This window comes from Scomber scombrus, chromosome 2, assembly GCF_963691925.1.
Source record: "Scomber scombrus chromosome 2, fScoSco1.1, whole genome shotgun sequence".
NCBI lineage: Eukaryota > Metazoa > Chordata > Actinopteri > Scombriformes > Scombridae > Scomber > Scomber scombrus.
In genome coordinates this window covers 36,325,657-36,341,855 of record NC_084971.1, presented here as the reverse complement: position 1 = coordinate 36,341,855, position 16,199 = coordinate 36,325,657, and the positions used below count along the sequence as shown (strand labels likewise).

Sequence of the window (16,199 nt, the reverse complement as noted above, 5' to 3'; positions counted from 1 at the left end):
TTTAACACTCACAGAAACAGCAGCTGAAGTCTCGTTGGTTGTAGATTCTTCTGCAGACTGAGAAAACTGAATCTGAGTCTTTATGAGGCGGAGAGCAGAGCTGAGACACAACATAAAGAGATGAACACTACAGACCGGAACTAAACTATTGGCTAAAAGTAGACTAGCGTGTTGTCTCGCCAATGAAATGTGGTCGTGACTTTGACATATAAAAGTTTCTCATCTGTCTGACAACCACATCCTGTTGCTGCAGCTGCCACAGACTGCTGGTACACATCAAAACACTCAGACACTAAATTCATACACCTGCATTGTGACATCCATTTTTTAAATTTTTTAAATAAAAGTAATGATTGTGTAGCCTATGAATTATTGTATGTGTGTGTTTGAATTGTAATTACAGTGGAAACATTGAATTCTGAATATAATTTGTTATAATTATCTTTGACTGCCTACAGTCAATAGTAGTGGAAGGGTTAAACCTACAACAGCACCAAGCTGGAGTACACAGTTTATCAATATGACAGAGGAGAGAGATTTCAAATAAAACACACATATGATCAGAGAAAACTGTATTTTATACTTTAATGTTAAAAACAGTTAGACTACATAATAAAACAAGATCTAGTGTGAGCCCACGCTCTTGTTTAGGATCTGCTCACAGACTGTACAAAACTGAAAGAGTCAAGAAGATTTAGAAACTCTTTAACCGGAAACTAATCAGGACAGCAAACTATAAAATAATATTAAAATCTCTGATGACTAGAACACTGTCATAATTTGTTCATCAAGCATGGCACTCAGAGGCTGTAAATGCAAATCACTCAAATCTACAGAAACACATGTTAAACTTTCACATTTCCCAACGGGTGTAAAAGCAGCCTTCAGTGTCCCGTTCCAACATTCAGAGAAGACGTCTGACGCCATCTGGTGGACTGGTGGATAATGGCAGCTATGGAGCACAGAGCCAGACTGTGACAGGATCAGGATATGTGCATGTGTGTGGAACCTGGTTTTAGTGGAAATACATACTTATTTACATGAGAACATTTTCAGGTTCCAAAGTGAAAAGAAAAGAAAAGAAAACTAAAATCTAACATATTTGGTGTCTTGCAGAAACAAATGAGAAAAAAATGGAGACATTTCCTCATAGATTAGTAAGACTAATAAAAAATGTGTTTGTCACATAGACTGTAAATAAAAAATGGACGTAACATTCGTGACGTCACCCATTGGTTTGTGGACTGCTGCTCGGAGGCCAATAGTTTCGGATCTGAGCAGCGCCATCTTGAAAATTTCAGGTGCATGTCGTGAAAAATAAAAACAGGGATTCTACTTATATGGGCAACAGGAGGAGCATGAGGCGCCCTCCTGAACCTGTGAACCAATCAACCTGTCAATCACCACGTAGCCACGCCCTAATGCATACCCTGCTTTATCGTCACATATAAAATCAGGGAGGCCAAAATGTCCCAAATGAACATCATACTGCATTGAAGAAGGCTTGAAACTAGCGATTGAGACCATAAACACATTTTGAAAACGTTTACTGAGGTTAGAAATCAAGTGAGAAGTTGGTGAATTCTCCATTGACTTGTATAGAGACGGAAGTCCTTTTGACACCAAAACGGTCGCCCCCTGGTGGCCTTTTGATAGAATACAGTTTTAAGTTACTTCCGCGTTGGCCTCATTTCAGAGGACCAGAACTCCCCGTCTGGTTTGTCATTAGTGTGAATATTTCTCTAAACTGGAGGAGAATCTTCCCTCTACAGAGAACACAAAGACACTGAAGATCCAGACCCGAACCAGAACCCAGCATACAGAGGATCAGTGAATGTGGTGTTGAAGGTGTGGAGGTGGATCAGTGTGTCAGAGGAGACTCTGTAGAAGGACAGAGTGCCAGCAGGACAGTCCACATACACTGCTACTCTGTTAGAGACAGAGGAGGAGGAGGAGGAGGAGGAGGAGGAGGACGAGGAGGTGATGAATTTTTCTATGTTATTGTGACAGTAAAAATAACCACCACCAGAGCACCTCAGACTCCAGGACTGATCATTCCTTCCAAACACAAAGTCATAACTGCACCCTCTCCTGCTTATTCCTCTGTAACTCACTGATATAAGAACCTCTCCACTCCACTCGACCTCCCAGTAACAGCGATCAGTCAGACCATCTCTACACATGAGCTGACACCAGTGATGAAATCTGTCTGGATGATCCGGATATGGCTGCTTCTCTGTCACATGTGTCACCTTCCTGTTGCTCTCAGACAGCTCAAGGTTTTTGTTGACTGTGTTTGGGTCCACTGTGAGTTCACAGAAATCTGATGAAGAGAACGAGACACAATACAGCAGCAGTTTATCATCTAACACACCTGATGGATTATTCGTTGCTTTATTAACAGACTTCTTTTAAATGAGAATTAAATGCAGATAAACAAGCTTTTGATTGAAACTACTTTAACATGTGCTGCCTTGTTTTCATGAATCAAAAGTGAACACTTACACCTCTTTGGAACAGGTTTCAGCCTCTGCTCTCCACCATGATCCAGTCTGGAGGAAGAAACAAAGTCAGAATGAACCTTCAGAAGTTTCCTCATCAATGATGAAAAACAGAAATGTTATGCATTGTAGGTGCTGCTACATGATAACTGCATGATCCTGGTCTGATATTAGTTTAGAGGTCAGTCTCAGTGGGGACAGAGACTCTCAGCACATCAGTAACTGTCTTCACTGTTATCAGCAGAGCTGCTGGTACAAACTATGAACCAACAGTCCTCAGCTTGTCAGTGTGACAGAGAAACAGTGTGTCAGTTCTTGTTGTCTGTTCATACCTGAGAGTGTCCAGTTTCCAGCTCGGATCCTCCAGTCCTGCAGATAGTAGCTTCTCTCCTGTTTCTCCTGGATGATTGTAGCTCAGGTCCAGCTCTCTCAGATGGGAGGGGTTGGAGCTCAGAGCTGAGGCCAGAGAAGCACAGGCTTCCTCTGTAATCTTACAGTCTGACAACCTGGAGACACACACACACACACACACACACACACACACACATTGATTGGTTGACTTATTGACCTGCTGAGTGTAGATAAGAAAATGTACTACTGCTTTATGAGACTATATTGCCTGTATCATATATTTCATACAATACAAAAACTTGACCATACACCATTTAATTTCTGAGGTACATCAAAAGTGTCATTGTGATCTGACCTGAGTGACTCCAGTGTACAGTTTGGACTCTTCAGTCCAGATGACAGCAGCTTCACTCCTGAATCCTGCAGATCATTGTGACTCAGGTCCAGATCTCTCAGACTAGAGGACTTGTCACTGAGAATTGAAGACAGAGCCGCACCGCTTCTCTCTGTCAGATAACAGCCACTCAACCTGAGTGAGAGTTAGTGACAAAGACAAACATCGACACGGTTTCTGTTGTTTAAAAAGTAAAAAGAATCACAACTTCAGAGTTGTCTTCTCTCTGAGTCATTAGTATCTTGGTCAATTAAGAGAATTTTAATCAAGTGATTATTTTTACTATTTTTTTCAAGGGAAACTAACATTATACAAGATATGTCAATATTTCAAATATGAAAGTCACGCCATTTTGATTACAGTAATTTAGACAAATATGCTTTGATCATTAAAACAAACTCGATAGTGAGGCACACCTGGCCTTTAAGGGTTCAGATGCTGACAATGTACTGCAGCATCAGACATAAAAGGCCCTAAAATTTAAAACAAGAACTACATTTTAAGAGCTCATTTTGCATTCACATATAAATCCACCTGAAGAGGTATAATAACACTGATGAAACAATATAATGGATGTTTCCATTAAACCTAATCCATTAATCTAGTAAAGCTCTACTTTGATTAGTTGGGAACAACTCTGCACATTGTTGTCAGTTCATACCTGAGAGTTTCCAGTCGATCCTTCAGTCCAGCAGATAGTAGCTTCACTCCTGAGTCTCCTGGATGATTGTAGCTCAGGTCCAGCTCTCTCAGATGGGAGGGGTTGGAGCTCAGAGCTGAGGCCAGAGAAGCACAGCCTTCCTTTTTGATCAGACAGAATGACAGTCTGGAGACACACACACACACACACACACACACACACACACACACACACACACACACACACACACACACACACAGATCGGTTGACATATTGGTCTGCTGAATGCTTCAAACAATTAAGAATAGATAAGAAAATAACTAATAACCAGTATGATGTATGTAGTTGTAACATTAATATATTAGCATATCAGCTCAATGCAATATCATTAATATCAGTTCAGGATTCAACTTTTTTTTTTAAAGTGATGAGCATTTGAATATTGATGAACATATGTCAACATCTACCAACCTTCTGGAAGTAAATTTCTAGAAATTACATACTGGTTCATACTGGTTATTAGTTATTTTCTTATCTATTCCTCATGTTTTTCCCACTTGTCTGATGTTTGTGTTGAGCTGGCGGAAAATCCAAGAGTGGAAATTCGTTAGTTTTTTTGTATGCGTGTGTTTGTGTTGAATGAACTGAACTGAACTGGTGACTTAATTTGGGGGATGAAATACCTAAAACTGAATGTTTGATCATGTTGAATTGGACTGTTTTTTTTGGGATGTTTAAACTAGCTTCTTCATCGATTTATCACTTCATCCCCCTGGAGAAGATTACACATGCATTTATTTTGGCCAGTTTGAACCACACATGGCTGAAGGCGAATGTTAATCCCACTCTTATCAAAAATCTTTATCAGTCCAGTACTTTTATCAAAACTATTAGTGGTTCTTTTTTATTGCTGTGCAAAAGAATTAATACATTCATTTTCAGCAGATACATGTAGTTTGTTTTTGTTACCATTACAGAGGAAAATACTGCACTGATGCAAATGCATGCATTAAATCACCACAGATTTAATAAATGAGTCTTAGTCAAAAAGTTTTATTACACTTATAGTAAGTGTAGTAAGTATAGTTGTTGTGAAAATGTGTTCTACTTTAATTTATGAGACTATATTGCCTGTATCATATATTTCATGCAATACAAAAGCTTGACCATGCACCATAATTTCTGAGGTACAACAAAAACATCATTGTGATCTGACCTGAGTGACTCCAGTGTACAGTTTGGACTCGTTAATCCAGATGACAGCAGCTTCACTCCTGAATCCTGTAGATCATTGTGACTCAGGTCCAGATCTCTCAGACTAGAGAACTGGGCACTGAGAATTGAAGACAGAGCTGCACAGCTTCTCTCTGTCAGATCACAGCCACTCAACCTGAGTGAGAGTTAGTGACAAAGACAAACATCGACACGGTTTCTGTTGTTTAAAGAGTAAAAAGAATCACACATTTAGATTGTTCTTTTCTCTCTAAGTCATTAGTATCTTGGTCAATTAAGAAACTTTAAATCAAGTGATTATTTTTATGATGATTATTTTGAAGGAATCTAACAAACATTACACAATTTAAGTCAATACTTCAACAATGCAAGTCACACCCTTTTGATTACATTAATTTAGAAAAATATGCTTTGATCATCAATAAGAACTCGATAGTGACAGCCTGGGGGTTAAGGTGCTGTCTGTTCAAAAAAAGTGGACCCACCACCTGTAGGAGGGGCCAAAGGGGTCGGTTGCAATGCGAGCTGGGTGGCGGCCGAAGGCGGGGACCTTGGCGGTCCGATCTTCGGCTGCAGAAGCTAGCTCTAGGGACGTGGAATGTCACCTCTCTGGTGGGGAATGAGCCTGAGCTGGTGCGCGAGGTTGAGTTCCGGCTAGATATAGTTGGCCTCACCTCGATGCATAGCAAAGGTTCTGGAACCAGTCTTCTCGAGAGGGGTTGGACTCTCATCCACTCTGGAGTTGCCACTGGTGAGAGGCGCCAGGCAGGAGTGGCAATACTTATTGCCCCCGGCTTGGTGCCTGTATGTTGGAGTTTACCCCGGTAGACGAGAGGGTAGCCTCCCTCTGCCTTCGGGTGGGGGGACGGATCCTGACTGTTATTTGTGCCTACGATCCAAACAGCAGTTCAGAGTAGCCACCCTTCTTGGACTCCTTAGAGGGGGTGCTGGATAGTGCTCCCTCTAGGGATTCCCTCGTTCTGCTGGGAGACTTCAACGCTCACGTTGGCAGCGACAGTGAGACCTGGAAGGGTGTGATTGGGAGGAATGGCCCCCCCGATCTGAACCCGAGCAGTGTTCTGTTATTGGACTTCTGTGCTCATCACAGATTGTCCATAACGAACACCATGTTCAAGCATAAGGGTGTCGACATGTGCACTTGGCACCAGGACACCCTAGGCCGCAGTTCGATGATTGACTTTGTAGTCATGTTGTCGGACTTGCGGCCGCATGTCTTGGACAAAGAGCAAAGAGAGGGGCAGAGCTGTCAACTGATCACCACCTGGTGGTGAGTTGGCTACGATGGTGGGGGAGGATTCCGGTCAGACCTGGCAGACCCAAACTTATTGTGAGGGTCTGCTGGGAACGTCTGGCAGAGGTTCCTATCAGAGAGAGTTTCAACTCCCACCTCCAGAAGAGCTTTGACCATGTACCGTGGGAGGCGGGGGTGGATGTTATGAGGATGTCATGATTGACACGACTCTGCAGCATCGCGTGCACATCGGGGGCGGTGCCTCTGAATTGGCAAACTGGGGTGGTGGTACTTCTTTTTAAGAAGGGGGACTGGAGGGTGTGCTCCAACTATAGGGGGATCACACTCCTCAGCCACCCTGGAAAGGTGTATTCGGGGTACTGAAGAGTAGGGTCCGTCGGCTAGTCGAAACTCGGATTCAGGAGGAGCAATTTGGTTTTCGTCCGGGTCATGGAGCTGTGGAACAGCTCTACACCCTCTGCAGGATCCTTGAGGGTGCATGGGAGTTTGTCCAACCAGTACACTTGTGTTTTGTGGACTTGGAGAAGGCATTCGACCGTATCTCTCGGGGAGTCCTGTGGGGGGTTCTCCGGGAGTATGGGGTATCGGACCCCCTGATACGGGCCGTCCGTTCCCTGTACGACCAGTGTCAGAGCTTGGTCCGCATTGCCGATAATAAGTCAGGCTTGTTTCCAGTGAGGGTTGGACTCCGCCAGGGCTGCCCTTTGTCACCGATCCTGTTCATAATCTTTATGGACAGGATTTCTAGGCGCAGCCAGGGCGTTGAGGGGTTCCGGTTTGGTGACCTCAGGATTGGGTCACTGCTTTTTGTGGATGATGTGGTCCTGTTGGCTTCATCAGACCGTGATCTCCAACTCTCGCTGGATCGATTCGCCACCGACTGTGAAGCGGCCCGACCCCGGATAAGCGGCAGAAGACGGACGGAGACGGATTATTTTAAAGAATTCTAACAAACATTACACAATTTAAGTCAATACTTCAACAATGCAAGTCACATCCTTTTGATCACAGTAATTTAGAAAAATATGCTTTGATCATCAATAAGAACTCAATAGTGACGGCCTGGGGGTTACGATGCTGGTCTGTTCAAAAAAAGAACTAGATTGTATGAGCTAATTTAACTAGGGTACATTTATCTGAGAAGGTATATTATGGAATATAATGGATTCCATTAAACCAACTAATCAATTTGTTAAATAAAGCTCTACATTCATTGTTTGGGAACAACTCTACATATGTGATACAGTTAGAATCTGCAGTTTTCTGTCTACTTACAGAGCTTTGTTGGAGGCTTTGACCACTGGCAGCAGCCTCAGAAGAGCCTCCTCTGTAGCAGAGTATTTCTTCAGGTCAAACACGTCCAGATCTTTTTCTGATGACAGTAAGATGAAGACCAGAGCTGACCACTGAGCAGGAGACAGTTTATCTGTGGAGAGACTTCCTGATCTCAGGGACTGTTGGATCTCCTCCACTAGAGATTGATCATTAAGTTCATTCAGACAGTGGAACAGATTGATGCTTCTCTCTGCAGACACATTGTCACTGATCTTCTTCTTGATGTACTCGACTGTTTCCTGATTGGTCTCTGAGCTACTTTTTGTCTGTATCAGCAGGTCTTGTAGTTTATCCTGATTAGTCTGCAGTGAAAGACCCAGGAGGAAGCGAAGGAAGGAACAAGTCCAGGTGTCCATTTGGACTCTTCAAGGCATTTACAATGGCAATCCTGTGGATCTTTGTTGTAGAGGTTTTCCTTAAAATTAGTCGCAGGTTTTGGAGTATCGGTCGTGGTAATGGCATTACATTGTTGTTGCTGTTGATGAGTGACATCTTGACATGCAGAGCAGCAAGAAACTCCTGAACACTCAGATGAACAAAGCTGAACATCTTTTTGTCATCCTTCTTCTTCCCACGCTCCTTTTTAAAGATCTCTGTGAAGACTCCTGAGCACACTGATGCCTCTTTCAAATCAATGAAACTCTCTCTCAGGTCTTTCTCGTAGAAGATCGGGTTGCCCTTTTCCAACTGGTGGAAAGCCAGTTCTGCCAATGATTTAATGTGCTGAATGCACTTTTCTATGCCATATCTGTCTTTTGTCCGATAAATCTGGAACACCAGGAATTCTGTGTACATCTCAGTCAGGGTCTTGGGCAGCTTTCCTCCCTCTCTGCTTTTCAACATATCCTCCAGAACTGTAGCAGTGATCCAGCAGAAGACTGGGATGTGGCACATGATGTGGAGGCTTCGTGATGTCTTGGATGTGGGAGATGATGGTGTTGGCCTGCTCCTCATCTCTGAATCTCTTCCTGAAGTACTCCTCCTTCTGTGGGTCAGTGAACCCTCTGACCTCTGTCATGTTGTCAACAAAGTCTCGAGGGATCTGATTGGCTGCCGCAGGTCGTGTGGGTTATCCATATACGAGCTGAGCGTAGTAGTTTACCATTGATGAGTTTTCTCAGCAGTACTTCTACTCTAGTTGACTTTGTTACATCAATGGAGCGAATGTCATTCCCACTAATGTCCAGATGAAGGCGACTCTCATCCAGTCCGTCCAAAACAAACAGAAGTTTGAATGGACTCTTGTCATAGTTGGTGTTTCCTGATGACTGCAGAGTTGTAAAGATGTGATTTAGAGCCTCCTCCTTGATGTCTTTAGTTTCTGGGATGCATTCATGAATGAGCTCTGCCAAACGAAACATTTCCTCCTTCAGTGGATTCAGCTGACGGAAGGTGAAGGGGAAAATGAGATGCACATCTTGATTGGTTCGTCCTTCGGCCCAGTCCAACACAAACTTACGTACAAGGAACGTTTTTCCAATTCCTGCGATTCCATTGGTCAGAACTGTCCTGATGGGTCTGTATTCTCCAGAAGGGTCTTTGAACATGTCACTGGGTTGAATTGGTTTCTCAGTGTCTGCTGGCTTCCTTGCTGTCTCAATCTGTCTGATCTCATGCTGTCTGTTGATGTTTACATCACCACCTGCTGTGATGTACAGCTCTGTTGTAGTTATCAACCAGATGTTGCTTATCTGCAGTCCACCCCTGTGGTGCAAACATAAAGCGGTCATTGAGGTTTGATTGAAGCATGCCTTGGTAATATTTGATGGGTTTTTTGCTCTGGTCCTCGAACCATCACACCTGTGTCAAACATAAATAGAAAAAACAAACAATTAGGGGCTGTCCAGACTAGTTTAAGGTCTTCATGAAAAAATGCAGCCCTTTTTATTCATTTGAATAAGGGCAGTGTGAAAATGCTGCTGCAGTCAGTCAGCAAAAACATTGAACTGGCTCAATTTTGCCAAACAAAAGACACCATCTGGCATGGAGTTGCATGGACCGTGTATGCTGGTTTACCTTACAAGATAAAACAGAGAGGAGGTATGTGCTAAATACTATACAGTTTTACTGCAGTGTGCAGATAGTCATAAGAATCGCACTGAGCTCATTAACCAAAGAACAAGGCTGGCAAATGTCCATGTTTTTCTTTTATCTCGTTTGCATAAGATCGTTTTCAGTATCTAAATGCAGCTCTCACCCTGCAGTGACATCATGTTTCTGTCTTCCTGTGACTGACCTTCTGGTCCTGAGCTGCCGTCTGATAAACTCTGCAGCAGATCATTCCTGTTGATCGTCTTTAAAAGCTTCTTGGTCACCTCCACAGCTCCAGGAAGTTGGTAGGTCTGCACCATCTGATCCACAGTGTCTTGTCTATCTGCATTCTGCAGCCGGGATGCTTTGATGGCTTGATGCCCTTCCAGAATATCAGGCTCCTGCAGACACCACTTGAAGTGCTTAAATTCCTCATATTTCAAATCCTCCAGAGTGTTCAGCAGGTTTTCCTTCGTCATCATATCTCCCTGTTAAAATCACAGAATATTTTTCAACATGAAGGACTTCTCATTCACAAACACCAGTCCACAGCCAGACTTTCTATTGTGCTCCATGGTCATTGTTTTTAAATATCTAATCATGTCTGCTTCTCTTTTGGGTTCAAATTTCGTCATTTTAGGGGCAAGACTATTTGGCCTTCTGTGTCACAAATTTGTTTTGGGCACAAAGGATGTTAAGGGGAAATAAGAGGATTTGCAGACTACAAATCAATAACTTGACTTTTGGATAATACAGAAACACAAATGACATGAAAAACCTAATTTAAAAAAAATCTATTTAAAAAAAAACATCCTTAATGTTTTTCTTCTTACTAAATCTGAGAGCTCTCTGACAACTCTCATACCTGCCAAACCTGTTCTTCTAGGGAGGAATGAAGAGGTATGGCATCTGACTCATCATCAGTTAAGGATGGAGATGAGGAAATATTAACTTATTAAAAAATAGAAATAAAGCCCATTCGGTTAATTTTTGTGTATCCCTGCCTATCATGGGGTTAGCCCGTATCCTATAAAGTACGATGCACACTTGCACATACACACTGCATAGCAACTTCATTATTGATTAGAACAAGCTTGGTCTCTGTTGTAGTGTAGCATGATTTCACATCTTCATCATTAACGGTTATTTTTCTACCAGTAATTTTTTTTAAATCAAAATACAGGAACATATTTATGTATTTCTGTTTATTGTCAAAAGTATTTAACCCTCCTGTTGTCCTCGAGTTAAGGAAGGAAGGGAGGAAGGAAGAAAGAAGGAAGGGGGGAAAGAAGGAAGAAAAGGAAGGAAGGAAGGAAGGTAGGAGGGAGGGAGGGAAAAAAGGAGAAGAGGAATGGAGGAAGAAGGAAGGAAGGGAGGAAAGGAGGGAGGAAAGGAAAGAAGTAAGGGAGGAAGGAAAGGAAGGAAGGACGAAGGAAGGAAGTTAGGAGGGAGGGAGGAAAGAAGGAAGGAGGGAGGGAGGGAGAAAGGGAGAAAGGAAAAGAGGAAAGGAGGAAGTAAGGAGAGAAGGAGGGAGGGAGAAAAGAAGGAAGGGAGGAAGGAAAGGAAGGAAGAAATGAAGGAAGGGGGATAGAGGAAGGAAAGAAGGAAGGGAGGAAAGAGAGAGTAAGAAAAAAAGAGAGAAGGGGGGGAGGGAGGGAGGGAAGGAAAAAGGAAAAGAGGAAGGGAGGAAGGAAGGAAAGAAGGACAGAGGAAAGAAGGAAGGGAGGAAGGAAAGAGAGAAGAAGGGGGAGGAAGGAAAGAAAGAAGGGAGGAAAGAGAGAGGAAGGAAAGAAAGAGAGAAGGAGGGAGGGAGGAAGGACAGACGGAAGGAAGGAAGGGAGGAAGGAAAGAGAGAAGGAGGGGGGAAGAAGGAAATTAGGAAGGGAGGAAAGAGAGAGGAAGGAAAGAAGGAGAGAAGGAGGTAGGAAGGACAGACGGAAGGAAAGAAGGGAGGAAAGAAGGAACAGTCAAAACAGACGGGGTGAATTTGACCCGGGAGGACGACACAAAGGTTAAATGAGCAACACTAACATGTCAGACAGGTTGGTGAGCTTGAATGAGGTCGACCGCTCCCTATAACAGTGAAGAGACAGAAATGTATTTAACACTCACAGAAACAGCTGCTGAAGTCTGGTTGGTTGTAGATTCTTCTGCAGACTGAGAGAACTGATTCTGTGGAGTGTTTATGAGGCGGAGAGCAGAGCTGAGACACAACATGAAGAGATGAACACAGACAGGAACTATACCTTCGCATTTCCTACTATGAGAGAAAAAGAGCGTTGATTGGTTGAAAGTAGATTAGTATGTTATGTTGCCACACCCATGAAATGTGGTCGTGACTGTGACACATTAAAGTTTCTCATCTGTCCATCGACCACATCCTGTTACTGCAGCTGTCACAGACTGCTGGTTCACATCAAAACAGCACACAGACACTACATTCATTCACCTGCATAATGTGCATTAACCCTCCTGTTGTCCTCGAGTCAAGGAAGGAAGGGAAGGAAGGGAAGGAAGGGAAGGAAGGGAAGAAGGGAGGGAGGAAGGAAGGAAGGGAGGAAAGGAAAGAAGGAAGGGAGGAAGGAAAGGAAGGATGGTAGGGAGGAAGAAGGAAGGAAAGGAGGAAGGAAGGGAGGAAGAAGGAAGGAAAGGAGGGAGGAAGGAAGGAAGGGAGGAAGGAGGAAGGAAGGAAAGGAGGGAGGAAGGAAGGAAGGGAGGAAGAAGGAAGGATGGTAGGGAGGAAGAAGGAAGGAAAGGAGGAAGGAAGGGAGGAAGAAGGAAGGAAAGGAGGGAGGAAGGAAGGAAGGGAGGAAGAAGGAAAGAAAGGAGGGAGGAAGGATGGAGGGAAGGAAGGAAGGATAGGAGGAAAGAAGGAAGGGAGGTAGGAAGGAAGGATGGAGGAAAGAAGGAAGGAAGGGAGGGAGGGAAAAAGGAAAAGAGGAAGGGAGGAAGGAAGGAAAGAAGGACAGAGGAAAGAAGGTAGGGGGGAGGAAAGAAAGAGAGAAGGAGGAAGGAGGGAAGGAAAGAGATGGAAAAAAGGAGATGGAGGAAGGAAAGAAGGAAGGGAGGAAAAAGAGAGGAAGGAAAGACAGAGAGAAGGAGGGAGGGAGGGAGGGAGGGAGGGAGGGAGGGAGGGAGGGAGGAACAGTCAAAACAGACGGGGTCAATTTGACCCGGGAGGACGACACAAAGCTGACTACAGTAATACAGTAATACAGTGGACAGGAAGTGTTGCTATGCAGATTTGGTGAACATGGAGTTGAAGGCAAGATGAATTATAGCAGCAAATAATAATGATTAAACTGATTTTAAGCAGATTTCATGTTAACTAAAGGACACAACATACAGAAAGGTGAGATTAGAGCTCTGTAATAAAAAGATGCTTCAACAAAGTGTCATATTAGTTTAGAGGGGAACACACTCATGCAACCAGGTTATATATATTAAGGTAAGTGTTTTTGCCCTATATTTGTTTCCTGTTTACAGTTTACAGAAATGGTTCATGAATATATTAACATTATATTTTTGATGAGTTCCAGTCAGCGGTGCCAGAGAGCCATTTTCAGCAGCTATGAGCTTCATGACTTCTCAGTTGGGTTTAGTAATAAGGAGATACTTTTGATCTTAGCTCAGAGTCTAACCAATTGTTCACACTACTCTGAAAAGCATGTGTGTATCTGTCTGTGGGGGGAAGCTGTGGAACAAGTTAACTGATGAGATCAAAAAAAGTAAACATCTGGTGCAATTTAAAAATAAGTTAAAACATGTCATTTAGGAAAGATACAGTCTTGAAGGTGGGGAATGATTTATGGGACTAATGTTAAATGTCTATCTTAGCTTGGTATTTGATGAGTATGTACATGTAGGTGTGTGTATATGTGTGTAGATGGCATGTATGCTTGTTTGTTTATGTATAGGTACTGTATATACATATACTTACATGTATGGTTTAAAGGTTAGGGCATCTATAACCCTGACGCTTTCGATCAGCCATGCAGCCCTGTTGTTAGAGGGATGTGTTACTGTTGGTTTTTTTTGTGGTTCTATTTATTTTTTGCTGATCGAAATAAACTCAAACTCAGAGTCACTAGATCATCCTCAGCATTAAAGTTCCAGAGAGAAAAACATACATATCTGGATGAGGTGAATGAATGTATTTAATTTTCCGACTTTATAATGTTAAAGCATATTTGAGTTTTTTTTTTACTTAATTAGTAAAATAATAAACTCTAGTTTGTGTTAATTTAACTCTGTTTATTGTGTTTTATCTTTCACCCGGTAACATCATAGTTACTCCCCTCATCCCCCTATTTATCTTATTTGGGATGTAACAATATATAAAATAATTATTATCATAATAATAATGTCAGGAGCAACAGTATTTTACCAAATGTACATAGTTAAATATCAAAGCTATTTTCTAAGCTATCTCACCAAATTCAAATTATTTAGTTTTCTTTTGTTTATCTATTTTTGTTTCTTCTTCTCTACATTGTTTTTATTGATTTTCATGTATTCTGTATGGTTTTATTGTTTTAATTAGTCTTTGATTCTGTAAAGCGTCTTAAAAGTTAATGTGTTTTATTATTATTATTATACAGAAACACTGACGAACAGAAATAAACACTTAACACTTTTTTTCACCTGTTTGTTGCAGTGCTGCTATCGGCCACCAGGAGTTGCTGTCTTCATGTCTGAATTATAGTAGAGGACTTCAATATTCATGTGGATGTTGATAATGACAGCCGTAACACTGCATTTATTTCATTATTAGATTTAATTGGCTTCTCCCAAAATATGAATGAACCCACTCACTGTTATAACCCTCCACCTTGTTCTGACATATGGTATTGAAGTTGAACATTTAATAGTTTCCCCTCATAATTATTTTCTATCAGACCATGTAGGATCTGGAAGGAGTAAGTTTGGTAGTTGGTAATAAATAATAATTATAAAAGGTAATTATTACTATTAACAATAATTTTCCATTTCTAATTATGAATTAGGGGCACCACCGGAGAACCGGAAACAACAACCAATCAATCAAATCAGCCTCGATAAAGGATAAACCTTAGAAATTTGAAGGGATTAGATCCGAGTATAGGCTATCTGATCAGCCGCTTATCACAACACAACCTCTCCATTGTAAAAAAAATAAAAGGGGGGTCACTCGACTGAGGCTTTGATTTTCTCCTCTAGGCCCAAATCATCCTTTGTTCTTTTTAGCAGGCTCTGGGGAGCCATGTGGTCAGTTCAATTTCTTTGAAGGCCCAACACCATTATTTAATAACTTTTGAGTTTCTATTGTATAAAAAAAGGGTTGTAATTATATGGTTATAACCATTCAATTACTACAAATAATTAATAAACACAAGCTCAAGAGTTGCAGCAGTAGATATTTATTGTGCAAGGATGTGAGACAAGATAAAACTATTGGCAACAAAATATCTTTTTTTCTAAAAAAGGGGAAGGTCTTTAAAAGTAACAATAAAACCGAAAGTCTTAAAATCAGTCAGTCCTATAGGGCTCACTGTCATGCTTGTTTTCCACCTCTATCCAGCCCTCACCACCAGGTGTCCCTCTTCACCTCCACCAGCTGAGTTCAGAGGTCTCCAATGTGCTGATGCCTTGGTAGGTTGGCCTGTTCTCACCTCTCAATGAGGCCTTCTGAGCCAGCTCAATGCCTCCAGGTAACTCTGGAACAAAGAAAAGACAACAATCTGCCCATCAACCATAGGGTGCTCTTTGGCTACTGCAATGTACTTCAGCTTTCAGCAACAGTGTATTGGGCACGAACTCAAGGCATACATGTCTAAGGCCTCCAATACACTGCTGCGCCGTCCTCTGCTCGGCTGGGTCTACTGGGAATCCTCCCTGGTCTAAATGCTGTGTGGCCTCCATTGGGTCGCCATTGGTTATGTGGCCAGCCTCCAGCAGTTGAATGGCTGGTGTAGCTGTCAGTCCATGGCTGTGTTCGAAACCGCATACTACATACTACATTCTTCTATACTACACACTAAACGACCAGATAGTAAGCAGACCGTTTAAACTGTAGTAAACTACATGATAACCCACAATGCATTTCGTCCCTACCCGAGCTGAAATCAGCGGATTTCATTTTAGCTCTAACTCTGTAAATAAACCACTTTATCGACATTTCTAACCTTTTTAGGAGGGAAAGTTTCCCTTTAGATCCACAATGTGACGCTAATCTGTCCAAATAACACCTGTTTAAAGTTTTGTTCCTGCGAATTCGGAGTTAGCCGTAGCGAGTCATTTTCGGTCATTTTCACAAAATAAAACACCCGTTACCTTTTATTATTAAGAAAACCATAACGATAGAATTGGTACTTTTATTTTAAAAAGTTGCATCTTGGGTAGTGTGAGTAGTCAGCTCTTGATGCATACTCTGCGAATCTAGTAAACCATCCGGGAACTTCT

General features: G+C 42.2%; 1 pseudogene; it reads right to left on the bottom strand.

Moving 5' to 3' along the window:
* Window positions 1-1,766: 1,766 nt before the first annotated feature.
* Window positions 1,767-15,659, bottom strand: LOC133987478 (NACHT, LRR and PYD domains-containing protein 12-like; annotated as a pseudogene).
* Between the last annotated feature and the right edge of the window lie 540 nt (window positions 15,660-16,199).